A 23,601-nucleotide genomic window follows, 5' to 3' on the forward strand; every position below is an offset into this window, starting at 1 on the left:
GCAGGCCTAAAGCCAATATTTAAATCAATATGCATGCCATCTTTAGACAATTAAGGCCTGAAAACTATCTTTATGAGTTTTAAAGACTGTAATAGGGCCTCTGCCTTTTGCCGGTCATGTTTTCACCGCTGAATCCCACTGAATGTACAAGAAGGGAGAAAAGAAAGATGAAAGAACTCTTTACTCCTGACAGCTTTGATTCCAGCCCCAGCAAAGCATTATGTTGGGAAATCAGCATGCCCTCGTGTTGAGCCTGGCCGCCAGCCAGCTGACAAGAAAGAGCCATTGCTTTGGACAAGGCCATAAGCACAGGGACTGGTGTGCCCTCTCTCCACAGCCTCAGCTGGAACCATCCTGCTCAGCAGGGAACACATCTGCATTAGATACACAGAGGCCTCAGCAAAGTAAAAATGTTCGTGAAAAGAAGTACTCGGGCAGGATAGATCACACTTTCCCTATCATCATCCCATAGTTACTATGGCAAAATTGCAAAGATTCAAAGCATTACTAAGTCATCTACTCCAAAATAGCCCCTTCTCTTTAGGGGGTTTGGGGAGGAGTGTCAGCTCTAGGAGAGCTCATCATGAATCTTGAAGCTTGAAAACTGAGATACCCAAAAAGAATAAAGCACCACACCCATCCAGTGTCCCCCAAATGTAACACATATATTCCATGTGCCTGTCTGAGTCATTATTTTAACTATACAGTGTGGAGAGTTAGATTCCACAGCAGATAATAAATGTTCTTTCCTAGGCTGAGGCAACAGTATGCATAGCTAGCACAGGTTCAAGATCGTTTCTTCATCTTACAGAATCTTATAATAGAAATGTGTTTTAGGGGCGCCTGGGTGGCGCAGTCGGTTAAGCATCCGACTTCAGCCAGGTCACGATCTCGCGGTCAGGGAGTTCGAGCCCCGCGTCAGGCTCTGGGCTGATGGCTCAGAGCCTGGAGCCTGTTTCCGATTCTGTGTCTCCCTCTCTCTCTGCCCCTCCCCCGTTCATGCTCTGACTCTCTCTCTCCCAAAAATAAATAAAGGTTGAAAAAAAAAAAAAAAAAAAAAAAAAGAAATGTGTTTTATTGAGTATTATTTCTTTTAAATCAAATTTGAGAGAAATATCACCATCTTAAACTTCTCCGTAAACATGAAATGATATTCCAGGACCCAGGCAACCCAGTGCAGTTAACAATATTCTTGATCAACTACCAAATCTAACATCATCCGGTGTTAGGGTCAAAGAGGTTCTTTTTTCCCTGTAAGGTCTATAGAAACTAAAGAAGAAGATAAGCCTAAGAGTGTGTGAGTGAGTTTGTGTGTGCGTGAATAATAGCATGGTATTTGCTATTATCACATCCTATAGTTTTCTTCATAGCACTTCCACAACTGTGATTAAAGAAGGTATTGGGCAATCTTCTTATTCCCTCGCCTCCTCTGCCAATGGAGTAGAAACCCCATGGGAACTGGACAAAGTTTGACTTATTCATTATTAGATCTACCTGTGGCCATCACAGACTGCAAGCATAGAAGGCACTGGTTAAATAGTTGCTAAATGAATGACTGACAGGAAGAGATACAACAGAGGAGAAACACATTTCCAAAAATGTTCAGAATATAAATAGGAAATTAAATATAAGTTATGTATGTACATTATTTATGTATAATATATAGTATATACATTTTATAAAACCACCTTATCCTGAGGAAGGAGAACAAATGAAGGCTATGAGCCCATGCAGAAGAGGCCAAGGTTATAGGGGCAGTGAATATTGAATGAACACCACCCTGAGGCAAGAGACAAGAATAGAAGTAGGCTTGTAAGGGATTTACTCTTTATCCAGGAAAACATACATGAAAGCATTGGATAAAAAGCTTGAAACATATGTTTTATTCAGTGACTTCACTGAGCCGTCAGGACGTGGGAACCCATCTGGATGCAGTAGGACAATACTGGTCCCCTTGAAATTTTCTCAGACTGTAATTTTCATATTTCTTATATCAGAGTTGATTTGGGAGCTTATTAAAATGCAGAATCCTAGGCCCTACCTAAGACCTATTGAGTACAAATCTACAGGCTTGGATACTAGAGGTTTTATTTATTTTTGTATTTTAATTTTTAGGAGTTTCCTGGCTGACTCACACCTTAAATTTTGGGAATCTTTGCCGAATCAAGAAAGGTAACTTGCCATATCATGACTGGAGAAAAATAGCCCTTAATTGCTCTGTTTTAATAAAATTTGATTAACATGATTTTAAAATATGCTATTAACTTCTATCAAAAAAGAAAAATATTTCCTCAAGCCCTTTGGTGTGTTTAGATTGGGTGCTGGTTTGTCTTGGCATTTCCACCTTTTTTTTTTTTTTTTTTTTTTTTTTTTTAAATTTTTTTTTTCAACGTTTATTTATTTTTGGGACAGAGACAGAGCATGAACGGGGGAGGGGCAGAGAGAGAGGGAGACACAGAATCGGAAACAGGCTCCAGGCTCCGAGCCATCAGCCCAGAGCCTGACGCGGGGCTCGAACTCCCTGACCGCGAGATCGTGACCTGGCTGAAGTCGGACGCTCAACCGACTGCGCCACCCAGGCGCCCCTCCACCTTTTAAAAAGTGGTTCCCACATCTGAAATGGCCCGAGCTGGGAGTGAAAGAAGGAAGGTGAGCGGTACAAGAGAGACCAATGGGGAGTAAACCATGAAGATTGTTGTAAGAATATTTTTTTTTTCATACTTAACAATGGGTAGTCACTGATCATTCTTAAGAAAGAGTCCACTTTCCTTCCAGCATTTGTGAAAGCTCCTTCTGGGAGGAGGAAGGAGAATAATTGAGGGACCTGGGGATGGGAAGGAATGATTACATGGAGGAATAATAACAGTTGGTAGGTTCCTTTAGGGCTGCAGGTGAGAGAAGATGGTAGCTTTGAATTAGTGTATTGCTAGTAGGTGTGCAGGCACACACAACTTTGAGAGAGATGTGAGAGGCAGAAGTCACAAAATTTGGTGATTGATTGGATGTAATATAATGGGAAGCAGTAAGAATGACTTCCAGGTTTTTGCTTGAGCAACTGGATGCTGATGGCATTTACTTATATGGGCAAGTCTGGGTGAAGATAACCAGGAAGAGATACAACAGAGGAGAGACACATTTCCAAAAATGTTCAGAATATAATTAGGAAATTAAATATAAGTTATATATGTTGGAGTGGTTAAAAGAGATGGGGAGAACTCATTAATTTCATTTTGGAGGCTTGAAGTATCCACAAAAGATCCAAGGAGAGAAATCTGGTATATAAATACACCTGGAATTTGGGGAAATGATTAGACCAGGATAAGAAACACAGCTTCAGGAGTCGCCACAAACTGAATAAGTAAAACCACAGGAGTGGGTGTAGTTATATAGAGACAGTGTGGAAACTGAAATGAGAGTGGGTCTAGGAGAGCAGCCTGAAGAGCAGCAACAATGAAAGGATAAGAAGATGAAGAGGAGTATCTAAAAGGGACTGAAGGAAATATCCAGAGGTAAAATGTAAGGAGAATGAGGTAGTTAAGAGAACACTTTTAGATGGAAGGAATAATCTACAATGGTAGTGATGCTATGAGATCTAGTCAACGTGGGTGCACCTGGCTGGCTCAGTCAGTAGAGTGTGCAACGCTTGATCTTGGGGTGGTGAGTTTGAGCCACATGTTGGGTGCGGACATCACCTCAGAATAAAATCTTTAATGATGAATCACTAATTCTACACCTGAAACCAATTTTACCATATATCTTAACAAACTAGGATTTTTTAAAAAAAGCTTGAAAAAAAAAAAGAGACCTAGTCAAGAATGATGATACCTGCAGGAGTACAAAACACATCCATGAAAAGAAGTAGAGAAAGGCTTTATGTTGTAAAGAACTAAATTACATAGGGCAGGCAGTGTTTATAGTGACAAAATGCAGAACACATTCCAGTTAAAAGTCACAAAGAAGTTTTTTGTTGTTTCTTTTTTTTCGTCTGCAGACCAGGTGAGGGATGAGCTAATTCTTGATGAATAATGGTTGTCCAGATAACTGAAGGAAATTTTATGTTGAATAAATATTCTAGTATTTTGGAGACTCAATCCCTTTATGAAAATGTATGATAGTATGATATCAATTTTAAGCATGTGCATTAGTATATATTAGTTTCTGATTTTTTAAGTGAAATTTATCATTTTAAGTTGTCCAGCATTTATTCATCACACTTCTGTTAACATTCTCTGATTTCACTTGACTAGATAGTTCTCCCTAAGTTTAGATCCCTTTTGGTAGGGTCAAGCTGCACTTTCCCCCTTCTGTCCTCTAGGTAAAACATTAAACTTGTACCTAAAACCCTTCTTAGATTATTTTGTGGAAGATAAAATTGGATCTCTTTAACTCTCAAATGACAGAATGCTCCACAAATCAAAAACTATCACATAAGAAAACTGGAACATCCCTTAGATGTGATTTTGTCCCCCATTTCACAGGGAGAAAAATTTAGGCCTAAGAAGATTGGTTAAGGCATCTAAGACCACACAACAGTATAACTAGATCAGATAATGCCAGTCGAGGACTCTATTTGCCTTTCATTAAATGCTTTATTTCCTCACTGTATTCACCATTGGTCTTCCAGCAGGTGAAACTTGGCCATAGTGATTGGTCTAAATTATGAGCACATAAAACAGTGGGACTCAATTTCAGCATTTCACTTGAGTTATTGGGGAAGCATATTCCCTTTTCCATTGTATTTGAATTTGAACTGCTATGATCATCTTACTCTTAACAAGGAAGAAATCATCTGAAAATGGTGCCACCATGGCAGAAGACAAAGGCAAGAGGCAGAAAGAAACCAACAGGCCACAGTAGGAGTCATGTGTCAAGCCACACCTTATAAAGAGCCCTATCCTCGGAGGTGTCATCTAAATGGACTCTCCAAATTTCCCTTTTTTGCGTAAACCAGTTTACATTGTGTTTTCTGTCACTTGCAACTCAAAGGGTCCTGATTGATATGCTATTAACTCTTCCACTTCCCCTTAACTTTGAAAGCCAGGATAACCCTAAGGAAGGTAAAATGCACAGGTTCTAAGAAGTCAAGGCTGTAGGGGATCACAATATTTTATTTCAAAACAAATTTTCCATGCTTACACTACTTCCTGAGGAAGCTCTGGCTCAAACAACCATACCCACTCAGGTCTGCCTCTTCTTTTGCCTCACTACAAACTCAGGATGAAGAGACTGCCATTCTTCTGAATCTTAAAGAAAGTAATCATCAGATCTTGGTGCCCATGCTGGGAATGAGCTGGCCCAACACTCCCCAGGACTGTACCAAGGAACCCTTGAAATCAACTTACTATCTTCCTGCTGATTAAAGCCAAAGAGACTTTTTAAAAATAAGAGTTGATGGCAGGACACCTGGGTGGCTAAGTCAGTTAAGTGTCCGACTCTAGATTTCTGCTCAGGTTATGCTCTCACGGTTGGTGAGATCCAGCCCTGCACTGAACTCTGTGCAGACAGCACAGAGCCTGCTTGGGATTCTTTCTCTCCCTTTCTCTCTGCCCCTCCCCTGCTTGCACTCTCTTTTGCTTTCAAAATAAATACACATTTAAAAAATATAAGAGTTGATGGCTTCCACAAGGAAAGTTTTGGCAATGTTTTCTTCATATTAATTATAGGTATAAAGGGGCAGAACCAACATTAAATATCTCCATGGAAAGGATGAAGATAAGGAAGTGATTTGGGGGTGAAAAGGTCTTGGGGTCGGAAAACCCGATTTTGTTCTGAACTCTGCCCCTCGCTAGCTGCGTAACCTTGCCATCTCTGGACTATAGTGTGGGCTATATCTTTGGATATAGATATCTGTGGACTTAAGGATATATCACAGAAGCTGAATTACTTGTTTCCTTGGCAGGCAATTTTCTAATAATAGTATATCAGAATCATTGAGGTGATGCATTTCAGGGTCAGAGGATCCAGGATCCTCACACTAATTCACTGCTGCATTGCTCCTTGCTCCACACATACTCTAACCTCTCTGTTCCTCTGTTTCACAATCTAGAAATTGGGGAAATAAAGGTATTTATATGTTAGGGCTGTCTTAAGGATGAAATACGTTTATACGCATGCTGTTCAACTCATATCATAAGTTGAACAAATTTCAGCCATTATTATCACTGACATAATTTTATAAAGGCTCCCAAAGACACAAAGACCAAATTGTTTAAGGCCAGGAACTTGTTATTTGATATGCTTCAGGCACTGCTTAAACACAGGGAGCCTAGGATAAATGCACACAAGGGGTGGGGAGGGCATGGTCATCCTTAAATTCCTTTTTTTTTTTAGTTGCTTAAGCAAGTTAATGTGTTGAGTACATAAACAAATTTTAAAAATGTAAAAAATAAATATTATATGAGAAGGAGAGTTATTTTCTGAGTAGAACCTCTTTCACCACGTATGTCTTAGTGGAAAAAAAAGGTTTTCTTCACACCACCCAGAATCTGCCCTCTGGCCCATGAGTTTGTTAAGGCCTGGGCCCTTTATAACTGCCCGGGAAGTCTGTGGAGAAGGCCAGCCTGTTTTCACAAGCCGAGCAGTAAACTCTCCCTGCTGACTCTGGGCAGCATGAGGGCCATTGAGTACAAACTTCTTTCCCTCCCTGGAACTCTGCTTGTAGCACCACAGGATCTGAATGTCTTAGTTAAAAAAAAAATTCAGTTGGGGCGCCTAGGTGGCTCAGTTGGTTAAGTGTCTGACTTCAGCTCAGGTCACGATCTCACGGTCCATGAGTTTGAGCCCCACGTCCGGCTCTGTGCTGACGGCTCAGAACCTGGAACCTGCTTCGGGTTCTGTGTCTCCCTCTCTCTCTGCCCTGCGCATGCCCTCTCTCTGTCTCAAAGAAAAATGTTTAGTCTTAGCACAACATTGCCTAAAAATGCAGATTTTTGCATTGGATGACTTCAAGATGTTAGGCAACGGTAAAATATATCCTTTAAAACACACACACACACACACACACACACACACACACACACACACACACACATTTATTTTAGAAAATGGGTAGAAGAAATCCAAATTTTGACATCTGAAAAGGCTTCCATATTTTTTATAGTATCATTTCTCAACTTGCTTCTTGAAGAAATATGACAGAAACAGTTGCTTTAGAGAACACTGAAATTATATTTAATATAGCAATGAGAGTAAATCTCTTTCCTGCAGCATTTCAGTTCTAATCAGTCTTAAGTAATAGTGAAGAGATGTTTATCAGGAGCATAATTTACTCCTCACACAAAAGAAAAAAAAAAGACTAGAATAATTTACTACATTTACATCTCTAACCCAAACATGAAACAGGAGGGAAACCAATTTTCTTATCATAGGAGATGGTGATTTATAGGAGAAAAGAGGATAATTAATCTATCTTGTAGGACATGAAAATATCCAAGAACAAATTATTGTCATTTTTTAAAAAGTACAGAAAAAGAAACAAGCACAATGCAAATACCTTTGATCTCAAAATCTTCCTTTTTTTGTGTCTTGGAAAAGTAAGATACTCCCTTCATTCCAGTCAAACATAATGAGCAGAGATTCTTGAAAGGGTTGTAGCCTCAATTTGAGTTGTAATGTTCCCTCCTGCTGGAAATGTTCTATATCAGACCCTCTTCCCACTGCACACTTTTTAAATTTAATTACTTCCTTGACACACAAAAGAAATAATGCTTCCAAAGCACAGTTCAAAAAATGTTGAGCTTATGTGGAATCTTAGCATGGGGCTAACATTTCGCCCAAAGTTTCGCCATTCATCTTGAAAGTTTATTTCTCTGAAGAAGATGTTCGCTTCCCTCCTCTCCCCAATGCCCATATGAAATGGGAAGTTCACATCCTAAAATTCATTAGTTCTGGAAATTTCCTAAATCTAATTGTAGCCCTGAGTGCTTTCCGCAGTTGCTGGTTTTTGATAAATGCATCATCCACATACAGGGAGTCCCCAGTTAGAAACAGGATGTATTCCAGAAGTTCATGTGTCAAGATTGGCTCTCAGTTCATTTATCCTCATGGGTAAACTATTGAAACAGTGATTGGTGGATTCTCAGGTTCAGAGTGTATTCCAGCCACATTAAAGGTTTTTGTCTTTTTTGTAGGTTTTGAAAGAAAAAAATCTTTCTGAGATCTTTGTTAAGAGTAAACCTGCTGGGAATGCAAAATAGTGCAGCTGCTTTGGAAAAGAGTCTGGCAATTCCTCAAATCATTTAACATATAGAGTGACCACTTGACCTAGCACTTTTACTCTTAGATATACACCCAGGAGAAATGAGAGCCTATGTTCCCACAGAAACTTGCACACAAATGTTTATAGAAGAATCATTCATAAGAGCCAAAGGAAGAAACAACCCAAATATCTATCAAACAATGAATGGATAAACAAATGTGGAATATCCAGACACTGGAATATTAGTCAGCAATAAAGAGGAATGATGTGCTAACACAGGCTACAACAAGGAAGAACCTCCAAAACATTATACTAAGTGAAAGCGGCCCGTTACAAAAGTCCATATATGATATGATTCCGTCTGTCTGGAAGTCTAGAATTGAGAAATCTATAGAGTCAGAAAGATTAGTTGTTGTGTAGAGTTGGGGTGGTTTATGGGGCCTGGGAGAGGTATCTAAAGAGTGCACGGTTTCCTTTTGAGGTGATGAAAATGTTCTAAAGTCAACTGTGGTGACCGCTGCACACATCTGTGAATATCTTAAAGACCATCACATTGTACACTTGAAATAGGTGAATTGTATAGTAAGCAGATTTTGGCTCAATAAAGCTGTTCTTTAAAATAGATTGCACCTGCTTACTCTCTCAACCTCAGCACAGACTGGTCAGCAAGGTCCATTTACAACCTCTTACCTAACCTAGATTTGTAAGACAAAATCTTATTCTGCACATTAATGTTGTATTGTATCTCAAGCCCTTGCTAGTTGGTCAAGTTCATTCACAACCTGGGCAAAAAATCAGTTAAAGTTATTATAGGCCCTGTGTTTGCTATACAAAGGAAGTAACCTCCTAAAGGAAATTCAACTTGGGTTATCATTTTTCATTTTACTGATGACATTCTCTACATAGTCTGTATAATTCCTGCATGTGTGTGTATGTGTGTGTGTATACAGGTTGGAAGAAATCAATAATTTTTTTTAGTTTTGGCAGGGGGTGAGGGTAATGGTGGATTTGGTCTTGTTCTTTGCTATACCTCCTCCGATCCAGAAAATGCTCAGGAAATATGAGTTGACTGCATCTTCTGAAGGGAGTTGAACAAAGAAAATGATTACAAGATATCATCACAGGTGATTTTCAAATTCAGTCTATCAGTAAAGATATATAAATATCTTTATGTATATACATATATATGCACACATCCTTATATATACATATACATATATAATATATATATATATTCCATGTATGTACATATACCTGCTATATACATCATGCCCCCCAACCCACACCCATTACCGGTCTGAACTTATGATAAACTTGGAATTTGTAACAGTTAAGAAACACTTTAATCCTGATGTGCTAAACTTTAGATAAGCTTTACTTATTAATCTTATGTATTTATACTGTCCAGCTGAGTAAAGATTGAAGGATGGAGCCATTTGATGCTAAGAATAGTTAGGTAACTGAGAAATGAGCCCTAGGGAACCTTCAGGCTCCTTTCTTGATAGGAATTCTCACATTTGCCATTTAAATAGGGAGGAAATTAAAAGTTAAGAAGTCTTAGTCCTATGTGGAAGGAACGAGGACCAGAGTGAGACAAAGGTTTGCTCTTACCTAAGGAGCTAGGAGAAGTCAAATGAAAAAACACGTTGCTCTCTCCTCCACAGACTTGAAGGGCAAGAAACAATGAGAGTAGGTTGTAATGCTCTGTAGGTAGCTTTTCCTTTTCCTTTTCTTTTTCTTCTTTCTTTCTTTCTTTCTTTCTTTCTTTCTTTCTTTCTTTCTTTTGTCTTTAAATTTTTTTTTTTTACTTATTTTGATAGACAGCAAGTAGGGGAGGGGCAGAGAGAAAGGGGAGAGAGTGAATCGCAAGCATGCTCTGCAGATGGTCCTATCAGGGCTCAGACTCACAAACTGCTAGATCGTGATCTGAGCCAAAGTCAGGCACTTAACTGTCTGAGCATCCCAGGTGTTCCCCCCTTTTTCTTTTGGCACAACTGATGTAGTCTTAGAATGGGTGTGTGCTTGCAAAATTTTTATGGTCTAAGAGCATTTTATTTCTTGACTGACCCTATAATATCAGAAATGCATTAAAGAAAGCAATATAGCCAACAGGGGGATAAGGAGCTTAAAACCATTAGGTGTCAATGACATTTAATATTTATATATAGAGCTTACATTACTTGAATCAAAAGCTCAACCGGCCTTGTTCTAAGCACTTCACATAATTATTTCACTATATTCTGATAGCAGACTGTATGGTAGGTACCATTGTTACCTGCTTTACAGATGAGAAAATTAAGAGACTTGTCCAAGCTTGTAAGTGGAAGAAGTCAGAGCTTAACCCAAATCTGACTTTAAATTACACAATGGAATACTACGTGGCAATGAGAAAGAATGAAATATGGCCTTTTGTAGCAACATGGATGGAACTGGAGAGTGTTCTGCTAAGTGAAATAAGTCATACAGAGAAGGACAGATTCCATATGTTTTCACTCCTATGTGGATCCTGAGAAACTTAACAGAAGACCATGGGGGAGGGGAAGAAAAAAAATGGTTAGAGAGGGAGGGAGCCAAAACATAAGAGACTTAAAAACTGAGAATAAACTGAGGGTTGGTGGGAGGTGGGAGGGAGGGGTGGGTGGGTGATGGGAATTGAGGAGAGCACCTGTTGGGATGAGCACTGGGTGTTGTATGGAAACCAATTTGATAATAAATTTCATAATAAATAAATAAATAAATAAATAAATAAATAAATAAATAAATAAGTTGCATCATCTTAAAAGAAACCACTTTATTCTGCTTCTTTAAAATCCCTGAATAGTGTAAATCACCCCAGTTATACTGCCAATTTAAACCTATATAAAATATTAGAATTAATAAATAAATTCAGCAAGATCCTAGGTATAAAAATAACTATAACTTCTATATACTAACAACAAAATATAAAATTAAATATTTATATCATCAGAAATAGGAATAAATTTAATGAAAAATATGAGATTCCTATATTAATTTTTTAAATATTGAGAGAATTAAAGAAAATCTAACTAGAGAAATTTATAATCATAAATGAGATTTGCTATTTAAATATCAGTTTCACTCAAAGTTATCTATATATTCAATACAATAATAATCAGAACCCAGATCATTTATTTATTTTATTTTATTTTTCTTGTTAATTTATTTTTTACTTTTTAAACATTTTAAATTTTATTTAAATCCAAGTTAGTTAATATATACTGTAATAATGATTGCAGGAGCAGAATTTAGTGATTCATCACTTACATATAACACTCAGGGCTCATCCCAACAAGTGCCCCCCTTAATACTCATCACCTATTTAGCCCATCCACCCACCCAACACACTCCAGCAATCCTCAGTTTCTTCTCTGTATTTAAGAGTCTCTTATGGTTTGCCCCCCTCTGTTTTTATCTTATTTTTTTCTTCCATTCCCATATGCTCATCTGTTTTGTTTCTTAAAGTCCACATATAATATGATATTTATTTTTCTCTGGCTGCCTTATTTCACTTAGCATAATAAACTCTAGTTCCATCCACAATGTTGTAAATGATAAGTTTTCATTCTTTTTGATCGCCCAGTAATATTCCATTGTGTATATATATCACATCTTCTTTGACCATTCGCCAATCAGTAGACATTTGGGCTCATTCCATAATTTGACTATTGTTGATAGTGCTGCTATAACCATTGGGGTGCATGTGCCCCTTCAAATCAGCAATTTTGCATCATTTGGATAAATAACCTAGTAGTACAATTGCTGGGTCATAGAGTAGTTCTGTTTTTAATTTTTTGAGGAAGCTCCATACTGTTTTCCAGAGTGGCTGCACCCAGTGTGCATTCCCACCAGCGGTGCAAAAATGCTCCTCTTTCTCTGCGTCTTCACCAAATGATATTAATCATATCATTTTTCTGATATGTCATTTGCAAATATCTTCTCCCATTCCATCAGTTGCCTTTAAATTTTTTGATTGTTTCCTTCACTGTGCAGGAGCTTTTTATCTTTATGAGATCCTAATAGTTCATTTTTGCTTTTGTTCCCTTGCCTCCAGAGGGGCATGGAGACTGCATGTCTTCTGCATGTCCACTTTTCCCAACACCATTTGCTGAAGAGACTGTCTTTTTTTCCACCAGATATTCTTTCCTGATTTGTCAAAGATTAGTTGGCCATATGTTTGTGGGTCCATTTCTGGGTTCTCTTTCTGTTCCATTGATCTATGTGTCTGTTTTTGTGCCAGTACCATACTGTCTTGATGATTACAGCTTTGTAATTAATACAGCTTGAAGTCTGGAATTGTCATGCCTCCAGCTTTGGTTTTCTTTTTTAATATTACTTTGGCTATTTGGGGTCTTTTCTGGTTCCTTACAAATTTTAGAATTGTTTGTTCTGGCTCTCTGAGGAATACTGGTGTTATTTTGATAGGGATTGCATTGAATATGTAGATTGCTTTGGAGAAAATTTACATTTTAAAAATATTTGTTCTTCCAATCTATGAGCATGGAATATTTTCCATATATTTGTGTCTTCTTCAATTTCTTTCATAACTTTCTATAGTTTTCAGCATATAGATCTTTTACCTTTTTGGTTAGGTTTACTCCCAAGTATTTTATGGTTTTTGGTGCAATTGTAAATGGGATTGATTCCTTGATTTTTCTTTCTGCTTCATTATTGGTGTATAGAAATGCCACTGATTTCTGTACAATTGATTTTGTATCCTGCGACTTTGCTGAATTCATGTATCAGTTCTAGTAGCCTTTTGGTGGAGTCTTTCTGGTTTTACATGTAGAGTATCATCTCATCTGCGAAAAGTGAAAGTTTGACTTATTCCTTGTCAATTTGGATGCCTTTTATTTCATTTCATTTCATTTTTCATTTTGTTTGGATGCCATTTATTTCATTTCATTTCATAGCCTATCTCTGAGGCTAGGACTTCCAACACTATGTTAAACAACAGTGGTGAGAGTGAACATCCTGTCATGTTCCTGACCTTACGGGAAAAGTTCTCAGTTTTTCCCCATTGGGGACGATATTAGCTGTGGGTCTTTCTTTTTTTTTTTTTTAATTTTTTTTAACGTTTATTTATTTTTGAGACAGAGAGAGACAGAGCATGAACGGGGGAGGGTCAGAGAGAGATGGAGACACAGAATCTGAAACAGGCTCCAGGCTCTGAGCTGTCAGCACAGAGCCCGACGCGGGGCTGGAACTCACGGACTGTGAGATCGTGACCTGAGCCAAAGTCGGCTGCTCAACCGACTGAGCCACCCAGGCGCCCCTGTGGGTCTTTCATATATGGCCTTTATGAGCTTGAGGTATGTTGCTTCTATTCCTACTTTCTTGAGGGTTTTTATCAAGAAAGGATGCATATTTTGTCAAATGCTTTTTCTGCACTTGTCGAGAGGATCGTGTGGTTCTTACCCTTTGTTTTATTAATGTGATGTATCACGTTGATTGATTTGTGGATATTGAACCAGACCTGCAGCCCAGGAACAAATCCCACTTGGTTGTGGTGGATAATTCTTTTAATGTATTGTTGGATTTGGTTTGCTAGTATCTTGTCGAGAATTTTTGCATCCATGTTCATCAGGGAAATTGGTCCATGGTTCTCCTTTTTAGTGGGGTCTTTGCCTGGTTTTGGAATCAAGGTAATGCTGGCCTCATAGAATGAGTTGGAGGCCAGATTGTTTTTTTAAATGGAAATTGATAAGCTGATTCTAGAATTTATGAGGAAATTACAGGGTTAAAAAATATCTTGTTGCTCATAAAGAACAACAAAAGTATAAGACTTACGTTGTCAGAAATCACATTTATTATAAAGCTACAGTAATTAATGCAGAATACCACTGGCATAGACATAGACAAATAGAGCAATGGACTGGAATAAGAATATAGGAACAGACTGATTTGTGACAAAGGTGAAACTTTAGTGTAATGGGGAAAGAATGGTCTTTTCAATTAATAGGTCAACTGGAAATACATGTAGAAAAAAATGAATCTGACCTTTATCTGATACAATACACAAAAATCAATCCCAGATAGATTGAAAGTGTAAACGTGAGAGAATATAATGTGATCTGGCATTAGTCAAAGAATTTTTAATTTGGACATAAGGCCACTAACCATCAAGCAAAAGGAAAAAAATATTGATCATATTACATTAAAATTAAGAAATTCTGTTGATCAAAAGACACCAATGAAAACATAAAAAGGCAAGTGAGAGAGTGAAAGAAGATATTTACAATGGATTTTTCTGACAAAGGAGACTATATCAGGAGCTCCCACAAGTCAACTAGGAAAATTTAGCTAACCCAGTGGTGTGGGGCATAATGGGTCAAAGATACATCTAGACACTTCAGAGAGGACTAATACACATATGAAAAGGTGTTCCACTTCTTCCGTCGTCAGAGAAATGCAAATTAACATTATGATGCAATACCACAGCATCCCTACTGAAATAGCACATACATGGAGCAAGTGGTCTACCTCCCACCAGCAGCGTGTGACACGTGTAGCCATTCCATAGCCAGGCTAACATTTGTCTTTGGAAGACTGGTTGGCGGTCAGTAGTTACTAAAGCTGAACCCTAGGACCCATCAGTTTCATTTCAAGGTACACACTACCTGAAACTTGTACCCATGCCCATAGCAAACTATTGCTACATGCAACAGCATGAATGAAATTCACAAACATCATAATGAGAGAAAGATTGCGGATACAAAAGAGTACATCCTGCGCGACTCTGTTTACAGGAACTTCGCAAACAGAAAACAGAAATAGCTGACGACAGAAGTCTGGATAAAGAGTGGAGGTCAGTGACCTGGAGGGACCTGAGGGGAAATTCAGGTCCCTGGTTTTATCTAGGTGCTGGTTGCATGGATGTGCACACTTTATGAAATTCATTGGAGTATCCATTTATGATTTGTGCTCTTTTCAGTATGTCTGTTATACTCCATCAAAAAGGCAATAAAAAAAGTAACGTATGACCCCATGGATAAACTTCTGTTTGCCTCAGAAAAATGAAGAGTCTTGAGGGGCAGATATTGCAAACAACATTGTATCTCCATCTAGGGTCTTGTTTCGTGGTAAGTAAGATTAGTGAATGAGTTGGGTGAAAACCACTACCTGGAGTGATATGGAAGGTGGTGCACTGTGTTTCCTTTAAGTGCAACATGACTTCATTAGTCCCAATTCATTTGTGCCATGTCTATGAGGATAGTGATTGCCATGGTGAGGATCAAAACTGACAAACTGAGAAGACTGGTTCCCTGTTAGCAAGATACATCTGCACATTTTCCCTTTCTTATCAGCCCATCTTTTGAGGAGTTTCAATCCCGTTCACTGATTTCCTGAACTACCACAGAATTCTTTCCATCAAGAAAAAGAAATACATATAGGTAATATATAAAGAGACAGATAGAAAATACTTGGAAAAATTTTAGATGTTCCCTGGTCTTTTTCTCCTCTGGTTATCCATTTTCAAAATGGGTGACAGAAGAGAGAGAGAGAGAAAAAAGACAATGTATCCAAATCGATTGAGCTAATTGGTGATAGAACTCAGATGAAAACCCAATTCTTGTGATTGCCACTCTGTGCTCTCCCTACTGAATTGAGCCGCTCCATTATCTCATAACAGCCATTGTTTAATTGCTGTGCTTTGTTGTGCACTCCCTATTAAAATATTGCTTGTCACCCTGCAACATTGCAGTTTTCTTCAGGATGGGGATTATGTCTTACCTGACCAGGGACTGACACACAATACACTTTTCCATCATCACTGCTAGCTGACTCAATCAGGCAAATCAATTACTCCACACATTATTCAGATTACATTTTTTTCAGACCATGTAAGGAAGAAATAATGGTAGCATGAAATAAAATAGAACAGTCTCTGGGAGGAGAGTTTATGCCAGCATAGGCAGTCATGGTCAGGTTAACAGACTTTAAATTCCCCAAGTCTCCCTTTATCCCTGAACAAATGTAGTCTACTCGCCATGGATGAAGAACTCCACATTGAAGAACTCAATCCAAGGAACTTAGGCTGGCTCCTACTCAGTCCCTCATTTACTTGGAGCTGAAAATCAAGGGAGAGAAATGATATTTTCACTTTATTTAAACTCACATTCATTTCCCATCAAATTTCCCACATTTGCCCCTTAAATGGGTGCACTTTATTTTTTTGGCTCATTATTTATTATCATTTCATTTAGTTAGAAATGGAAACTTCAAGAGGTTTGATTAAGAGATTAAATTACTGGACTTTTGAGAAGTAAAAATAATCTAGGTATGGGTTGCATTAGGTTTCAAAATATTTGGGGTTTTGATCAAATCTCTAAACACTCTATTGCCAAATATTCTCCCCTTCTTTTCAAATTTTAAACACATGTATGTTTTCAGGGAAATTCAATACAAAGTTTTCAGAATGACTGTTAAAGATATGAAAGCTTTCTAAAGTGCCTTTTCCCTGAAAAGTAAAACAAATTTTTCCTAAAATAAAATTAGAGAATTAAGAAAGTCTGATCCTAAAAAATGCAATCATTTAATTTCATGTTCTAAGCAACCTCTTAAAAGCTACAGATATCAATTCAGTCAAATACCTTCAACATTTACCAAGAAAAGTTTTTCAAGAAACTGTAAGTTGATCACTTACAAGGTGCTGTGCATTTTATATCTGGTGCTTTATTTATTTTTGAGGACAGCTCTTAGTTGAAGGAATTATTAGTACTTTAAAAAATTGTTATTTAAATTCTAGTTAGTCAACATACAGACCAACATTGGTTTCAGAAGTAGAATTCAGTGATTCATCACTTACACACGATACCCAGTGCTCATCATAATATTTCCCCCATCCCATATGTTCATTTGTTTTGTTTCTTAAATTCCACATATGAGTGAAACCATATGGTATTTGTCTTTCTCTGACTGACTTATTTTTCTTAGCATGACACACTCTAACTCCATCCATGTCATTGCATATGGCAAGATTTCTTTCTTTTTGATGACTGAGTTATATTCCGTTATATATAATGTATATATTATTATATATACCTATATTATATGTATATTATGAATATATTATTATCCATTATGTATCATATATATGGACTTTTGAGAACTAAAACTAATCTAGGTATGGGTGTGTGTGGATTATTAGTTCTTGAGGAATTATTAGTTCTTGAGAGGTTCTTGAGAGGAATTATTAGTTCTTGAGAGGTTGAGGCAGTTAGTCAATCAAAGAAAGAAAATGGCAGAGCTGAGATTTCACACTAAGTCTGCTTGATTGTAAAGACTGTGAGCTTTAAAAATAATGATCATGGAGTGTTTTCAAGCTGGCTTAAGGTAAGAGATACAAAAAATAGCATGAAAATATAAACTTTCATTACTCTATCTTAGGCTGTGAAGAAAAAAAGAAAAAAAAGAAGAAAAAGAAAACACCATTAAGTAAAATCTTCAAAGACATTTTAGGTCATGGAAGTTTTTAGCTTTCAGCATACCTGCCAGGACCACCTAATGTTATCTAGAAAATATTCTCTGGGAGCTAAAAATTAATTGGCAAAGTTAAAGAAATGAACAGAAATTACTATAGCAATCAGCGCTATCTTTCATCGTGGCACAAAGTCATCTTTTCAGTACTTAAAAAATTTTTTTTATGTTTTTATTTATTTTTGAGAGAGAGAGAGAGAGAGAGAGAGAGAGAGAGAGAGAAACAGAGCATGAGTAGGGTAGGGGCAGAGAGAGAGAGGGAGACACAGAATCTGAAGCAGGCTCCAAGCTCTGAGCAGTCAGCACAGAGCCTGACGTGGAGCTAGAACTCGTGAATCGCAAGATCATGACCTGAGCTGAAGTCAGACGCTTAACCAACTGAGCCACCCAGGCGCCCCATCTTTTCAGTACTTAATGGAAAAGAATGCCAGGAGGAGAAGAAATGCTCATGGACTAAAAATGACTCTCAAGAAATGAAGTAGATCGAAGATAATGTGTGAGAGCAAGTGGAGTCCTGATGAGTCATAATATTTTGTTTCAACTCAACTGAACATGCATTTATTGACAACCATAGAAACATTTGAAAACTCATCCAAAAATGTCATGGAGTGTCCATTTGAATCTGAAAACTACTAAGAAAGGCAGTAATGGCTAGAACCACGCAACTAATTTTTGAGGAGATGAAGACATCTGTGATTACTTCAGGGTCATGGTGACAGGTCATGGACAGAAGTTACTATCATCACCTCTACCTTTGAGATAGAAAAACAGTCTCCACAAAAGCAAAGGTCCACCTAAGTTCATGTGATCCATCAGAAAATAGGGCTACCCATTAGTCACCTCCCTCCCATTCCAAAGCTTGGTTGGACAGATCATACAAATGACACAGACAGACATAATCATACAACAGATCATTTACAGTGCTAGCCAGTAGTCATCATTATGTTTCAGCACCATGGCTACTCCCGAGAATTATGGGGCTAAGGATCCAACCCATTGCCTCCCAGTTTAAACAAAATGAACATATGGCAGCATCTCAACCACACTTCCAAGGGAAGAGTCTGCATGGGGAAAGAAGAATGCAGTGGTCCTGAGAGGGGTTGCATTGAATAATCGGGGAATTCCAGAGAAATCTAGTAACTAGTCACAGTTTTCTTATATGTATGATTGCATGACAAGTTCTTATATTGGCCAATAATTTTCTAGGGAGCAGGAAAGAAGTACAGTACCAGATAAACCAACCGAGCAGGTTTCCATTTCTATGCCGGCTCTTTGGGGGTGTTAGGAAACAAGCAGTGCATTGCAGAGATTCTATATTCCAGACACAGGAGGTGTATGGGATAATCAGAGTAATGCCTTCTCATTAAAAGAACGAATGTTACCTATGGTCACATGGGAATTTTTCATTGTGTCTTCAGTCAGTCACATTTTATATATAAAATGATAGTAGATATGATAACAACAGCTATTGTTCATTGAGCAGTTATTGTATGCCAGATATTATCATAAAAAACAGTGGAAATAGTGGCGAACATCTTACAGATAGCTGTGAAAGTAGTTTGTTCAATGTCAAACATTAAATGTAGAATGGGGACTTGGACCCAGATCAATCTGGCCAAAACTTCATTGAACTTAGAACCATATTATCCTATCTTCCACAAAATGCAGTCTCCACCATTCTTCTCTGATGTGTGTTTACTTAAAAAATTGTGATGCTCTATATATGCTCCCCTGTGATTCTGGGTAAGGATTGGTTTTAAAGGGGTGAGTTGTTTCCCTTTTCTGTCTTGAACCATAAAATTCAGCAGTTGGACTTAGGATATTTCAAAGACATGAAACCATTTGGAAAGTAGAGATCAGTCATTAATTAAAGCAGTTTACTGGGCAAGGCTCCAACAGGAGTGAGAAACTGGGTGCAAGCCTGTTGCTTTTAAATGACCATAACGTTTATTTGGCTGCAGAGATACTCCTGGAACAATTAATCAATTCCCCTATCCTTTTCTATTCAAACTTTGAGCAAACCTTACTTTATCTAAACTAATTGCCTTGCAAGGCCATGATACATCAGGATAGCAAAATCACTTCTCGAACAAAGTAAAGTCTAAGGCTTTCCTTCAGATGTTCCTGAAGATGGATGAAAAGAACCTGGGACATAATTTTACTTCTGACCAGCCACAAAATGCTCAGCCAAATAAATTACCAAGAAAAGTCAGACAAAAGCCGGAATGTCAAGGGTATGATTATTTCTCATCTCTTCCATTACCTTCAATTTGTTCTCTTGCTGGGTAGCAGCAAACTTGCCAGAGCAAGAATGGCTTTAGCAGCAGAAATATATTGAGTCAAAATGACTGAGCTGGTCACACAGGCATGCAAAGAGAACAAAACACCAACAGCAAACCACAGTGTAATGGCCTTCCCGCTTAACTGACATCGAGTAGTGAGCAGAGAGATGCTGTTTCAGCTAATGTGGTGGCCAGTGAAGGAATAAATTTCCCTTTTCAGACTTAAGTGTTTCTTCTGTAGAGGTTACTAAAAAAACAAACAAACAAAAACAACAAAAACACCAACCACCCAGGGTTGGAGACTCTAAACAAACACTCCACTCTCCCATCAGCAGAGTAAAAACAACACAGCTTTAGGCCCTGGCTGAAATCAGAGGTCACTCCTTTCTCTGTCTTGGGCCTGATTTTGGTTTTTAAGATGAGCAATGAAGGAAAACATTAGAATGAGAGGCTAAGAATGGCCCCTGCTCTGTGACCTAAATTAGCACTGACTGGTTTTAGGTCTCATAAGATTTTCTTTTCTTTTACTCAAGTCTCAACACATATAGACTTTCTATCTGTTCTGGAAGACTCCAGAACGAAAGGTTTGGCTTTCCTTTCAGTGATAACTCAGAGGTAGGGGAGTATCTAGCTCTCTTTCATCATTGTCCATTGGGCAAAAATGATTGGTGGTGACAAGATCCTATCCTCATTTTTCTCATCTGAGTAGAGTCCAGTGGGTACGTCTTCTCTGCTCTTTGGAGGTAATTTTGAAAAGCAAGGGAGCATGACTGTGTACAGAGTTTTTTATGAGAATGTAGTAGGCATTCCATGTTCTATTTGTCACCATGTGTGAAATGTATATTTCTAAGAAAATGCCACATGTATTTCAATGCAACTGGCTTAATGATCCTGTCAAAAAAAATCATTTGGGGGCACCCTGAGTGGCTCAGTCAGTTGAGTGTCCAACTTTAGCTCAGGTTGTGATCTCATAGTTTGTGGGTTTGAGTCTGGCATTGTGCTCTGTGCTGACAGCTCGGAGCCTGGAGCCGGCTTCGGATTCTGTGTGTGTGTGTCTCTCTCTCTGCCTCTCCCCTGCTCATGCTCTGTCTCTCTCTCTCTCAAAAATAAACATTAAAAAAATGAAAAAAATAATTTGTTATGTAATGAGTGTTAGGACATTCTGGGTTTAGAAAAGGGAATTTGATCAATAGTCTCCCCCAGAACACCAACCCTGAAGGAGGCAATTTAGAATGCTGGGTTCAAATCTCTGCTCAGCCTTTCGTTAATTGGACAGCTGTTGGACCTCACTAAATCTAAGTGTTCATAGCTGTGATGTGAGAATTATAGGCCTATAGCATTTCATACCAGGGATGAATTCCAGAATATTTCTCACATTTCAAAATTTGCATGATTCAGAACTAATTTTCCCACAGGGATGCATGTAAAGGGCATTATTTCAGATTTTGGGCATATAGTCATTCTTCCTTTCTATTTCAAATTTGCATAACAGAAAACATCATTGAAATGATAACAGTACCCTGACTTTCTGGCATTCTTTTGAGGAATCAGTGAGATAATCCATACATATAAATATGTCACACCTGGCACAATTGTTACTAATTATATTGTTATTAGCACCTACTCCTACTGTACTTCTATTATTAGTACTAGTACTCTGAACCTATGTCTCATCATCTCAAGGACAACTGTCAAATTCCTCTTCAGTACAACTCTATCATTGAAAAAAACCCTATTTATTTATTTATTTAAAAAATTTAAAAACATATTTCTTTTTGAGAGAGACAGAGCACGCATGGGGGAGGGGCAGAGAGAGGGGGAGACACAGAATCGAAGCAGGCTCCAGGCTCTGAGCTGTCAGCATGGAGCCTGCTGTGGGGCTCGAACCCATGAACCCATGACCTGAGCTGAAGTTGGTCACTTAACTGAGCCACCCAGGTGCCCCTGAAAAAATCTAATTATTTGAAAAGAAATGGTCCCTTCAGAATTGCTTTGACTGAATTATGCTTGAGAAGGAGCATAATTGTATGAGAAGTTTTTATGTAGAGTTAGCACTGTGAAATGGGCCACTGCTCTCTGTGCTGTTTGCTTGTGAGTCTGGTCATCACATCTTACAAGAAAAATTCCTGGCTGATCTGGTTACCAGGAATGGTGAAGACTATGGGGATTGCTTTAAAATCATGATCTGTATGAACAGGATAATGGACAAATCTTCCTTCTTAGACTTCCAAAGAGCCACAGCTAGATCAATAGCTTGCCTAGGACATTTGTGTATCATCAAAACACTTTTTTCTCTTACCTTCATTTTTCTTCTTTTGCACAATCTTTAATTCATACTACTTTGCATGTGGAAGGAACCCTTGTAAGCTCTTTGCAATCCTTTCTGGAGAAAAAGTAGGGTAGGAATGAATGAATGAATGAATGAATGAATGAATGAATGAATTCCCTTAAGAGAAAATATGAGGAGCACATAGAACACCTTTCAAGCCCATGCTTGCTGATCATAAATCTTCATCTAAGATTCTGTAGAAATTATTAAGTTGAACTTCACCATCTCCTGCCACGAACATTTGTCTATCTTTTCTGCAGGCCCAGTTTATCTGTTTTTATTTGGGAAACATCCCCTTCCAAAGACAGGCCCTGAGGTTTTGGTGGAAAAGATACCACTCCTGGCTCCCGGGCAGTTGGCCCGGTGTAGGAGCCCTTCACTCATCTCTGGCCTCGATTACTGGTTCACAAATGAGTTTATAACCTCAGCTGGGACTTGGGTATAGTTCTTGGGAAGAAGTCCTCTTTCTGCTAGGGTTGCTAAACTGGCATGGCGCAAGGTTGGCACATCTAGGGAAGACCACATGGCAAAAGCACCTGAGGACAGAGTTGAGAGGAGGGAGAATGCCTGAGTTTGGATGACACTGTTTACACTCCTGAATCCACCTGAAAGGCAAGCCTGCTTGCTGAGGGACTTTTCTGTTGTCTAGCAACGAATCCCCTTTTTCATTTAAGTCCATTTGACTTATTTGCTACAGATAAGAGTTTGGACTATCATCCCACCTCAAGTCCTAATATTTCCGTTGATTTTTTCTTGCTGAATATAAAGTGAAATATTAAGTTAAAGGAAAACGGAGAAGTCAAAGTTGTTAAGAGTCTCTATCAATCTCCTGCAGAACATCCTCAACATTCCTCATCACTGTTTCAGCCTGACCATTTCCTTGTGGTTAGCGAACTGTAATTGAGAAAGTTTACATCAGATTTGGGTTATCAAATTCTGGAACTTAAATGGAAACTTACAGGCAGAAAAAATACTGTCTTCAAATCAACATGCTGCAAACAGCTCATAAAGAGCTATGATGGTTGCTTCAGAGTTTGAGAAGAGAGGAAGAATCTTTTGTGTGTATGTAACATGTTTTCCATGAAGAAATCACTCTACACACAGGGCTTACATGCTTCCCAGTAACACCAATTACATGATCATTACAATATTGTTAAATGACCAGTAGCCTCAGATTTAGTCTTCATAGAAGATATTTTGAGACATATATATGGCAATTTCTGTGTCCACTAACTTTATGTAGAATCTTCTATGACTGCTACTGAAATACTACAGTGTCCTGAGCCGACCTTTCA

At 38.2% G+C, this 23,601-nt stretch overlaps 1 long non-coding RNA gene across 1 annotated transcript; it reads right to left on the reverse strand.

Annotated features, from left to right (window-relative positions):
• Nucleotides 1-16,205: 16,205 nt before the first annotated feature.
• On the reverse strand, nt 16,206-23,192 carry LOC147576167 (uncharacterized). Its single transcript, XR_015242019.1, has 3 exons — nt 23,029-23,192; nt 22,277-22,360; nt 16,206-16,286 (listed from the first exon to the last, which is right to left on the reverse strand). It is a non-coding gene; the product is annotated as an uncharacterized LOC147576167 (long non-coding RNA).
• Nucleotides 23,193-23,601: the final 409 nt, after the last annotated feature.

Source organism: Puma concolor, chromosome D2, assembly GCF_028749965.1.
Source record: "Puma concolor isolate L17-30 chromosome D2, mPumCon1.1.hap2, whole genome shotgun sequence".
Taxonomy (NCBI): Eukaryota; Metazoa; Chordata; class Mammalia; order Carnivora; family Felidae; genus Puma; species Puma concolor.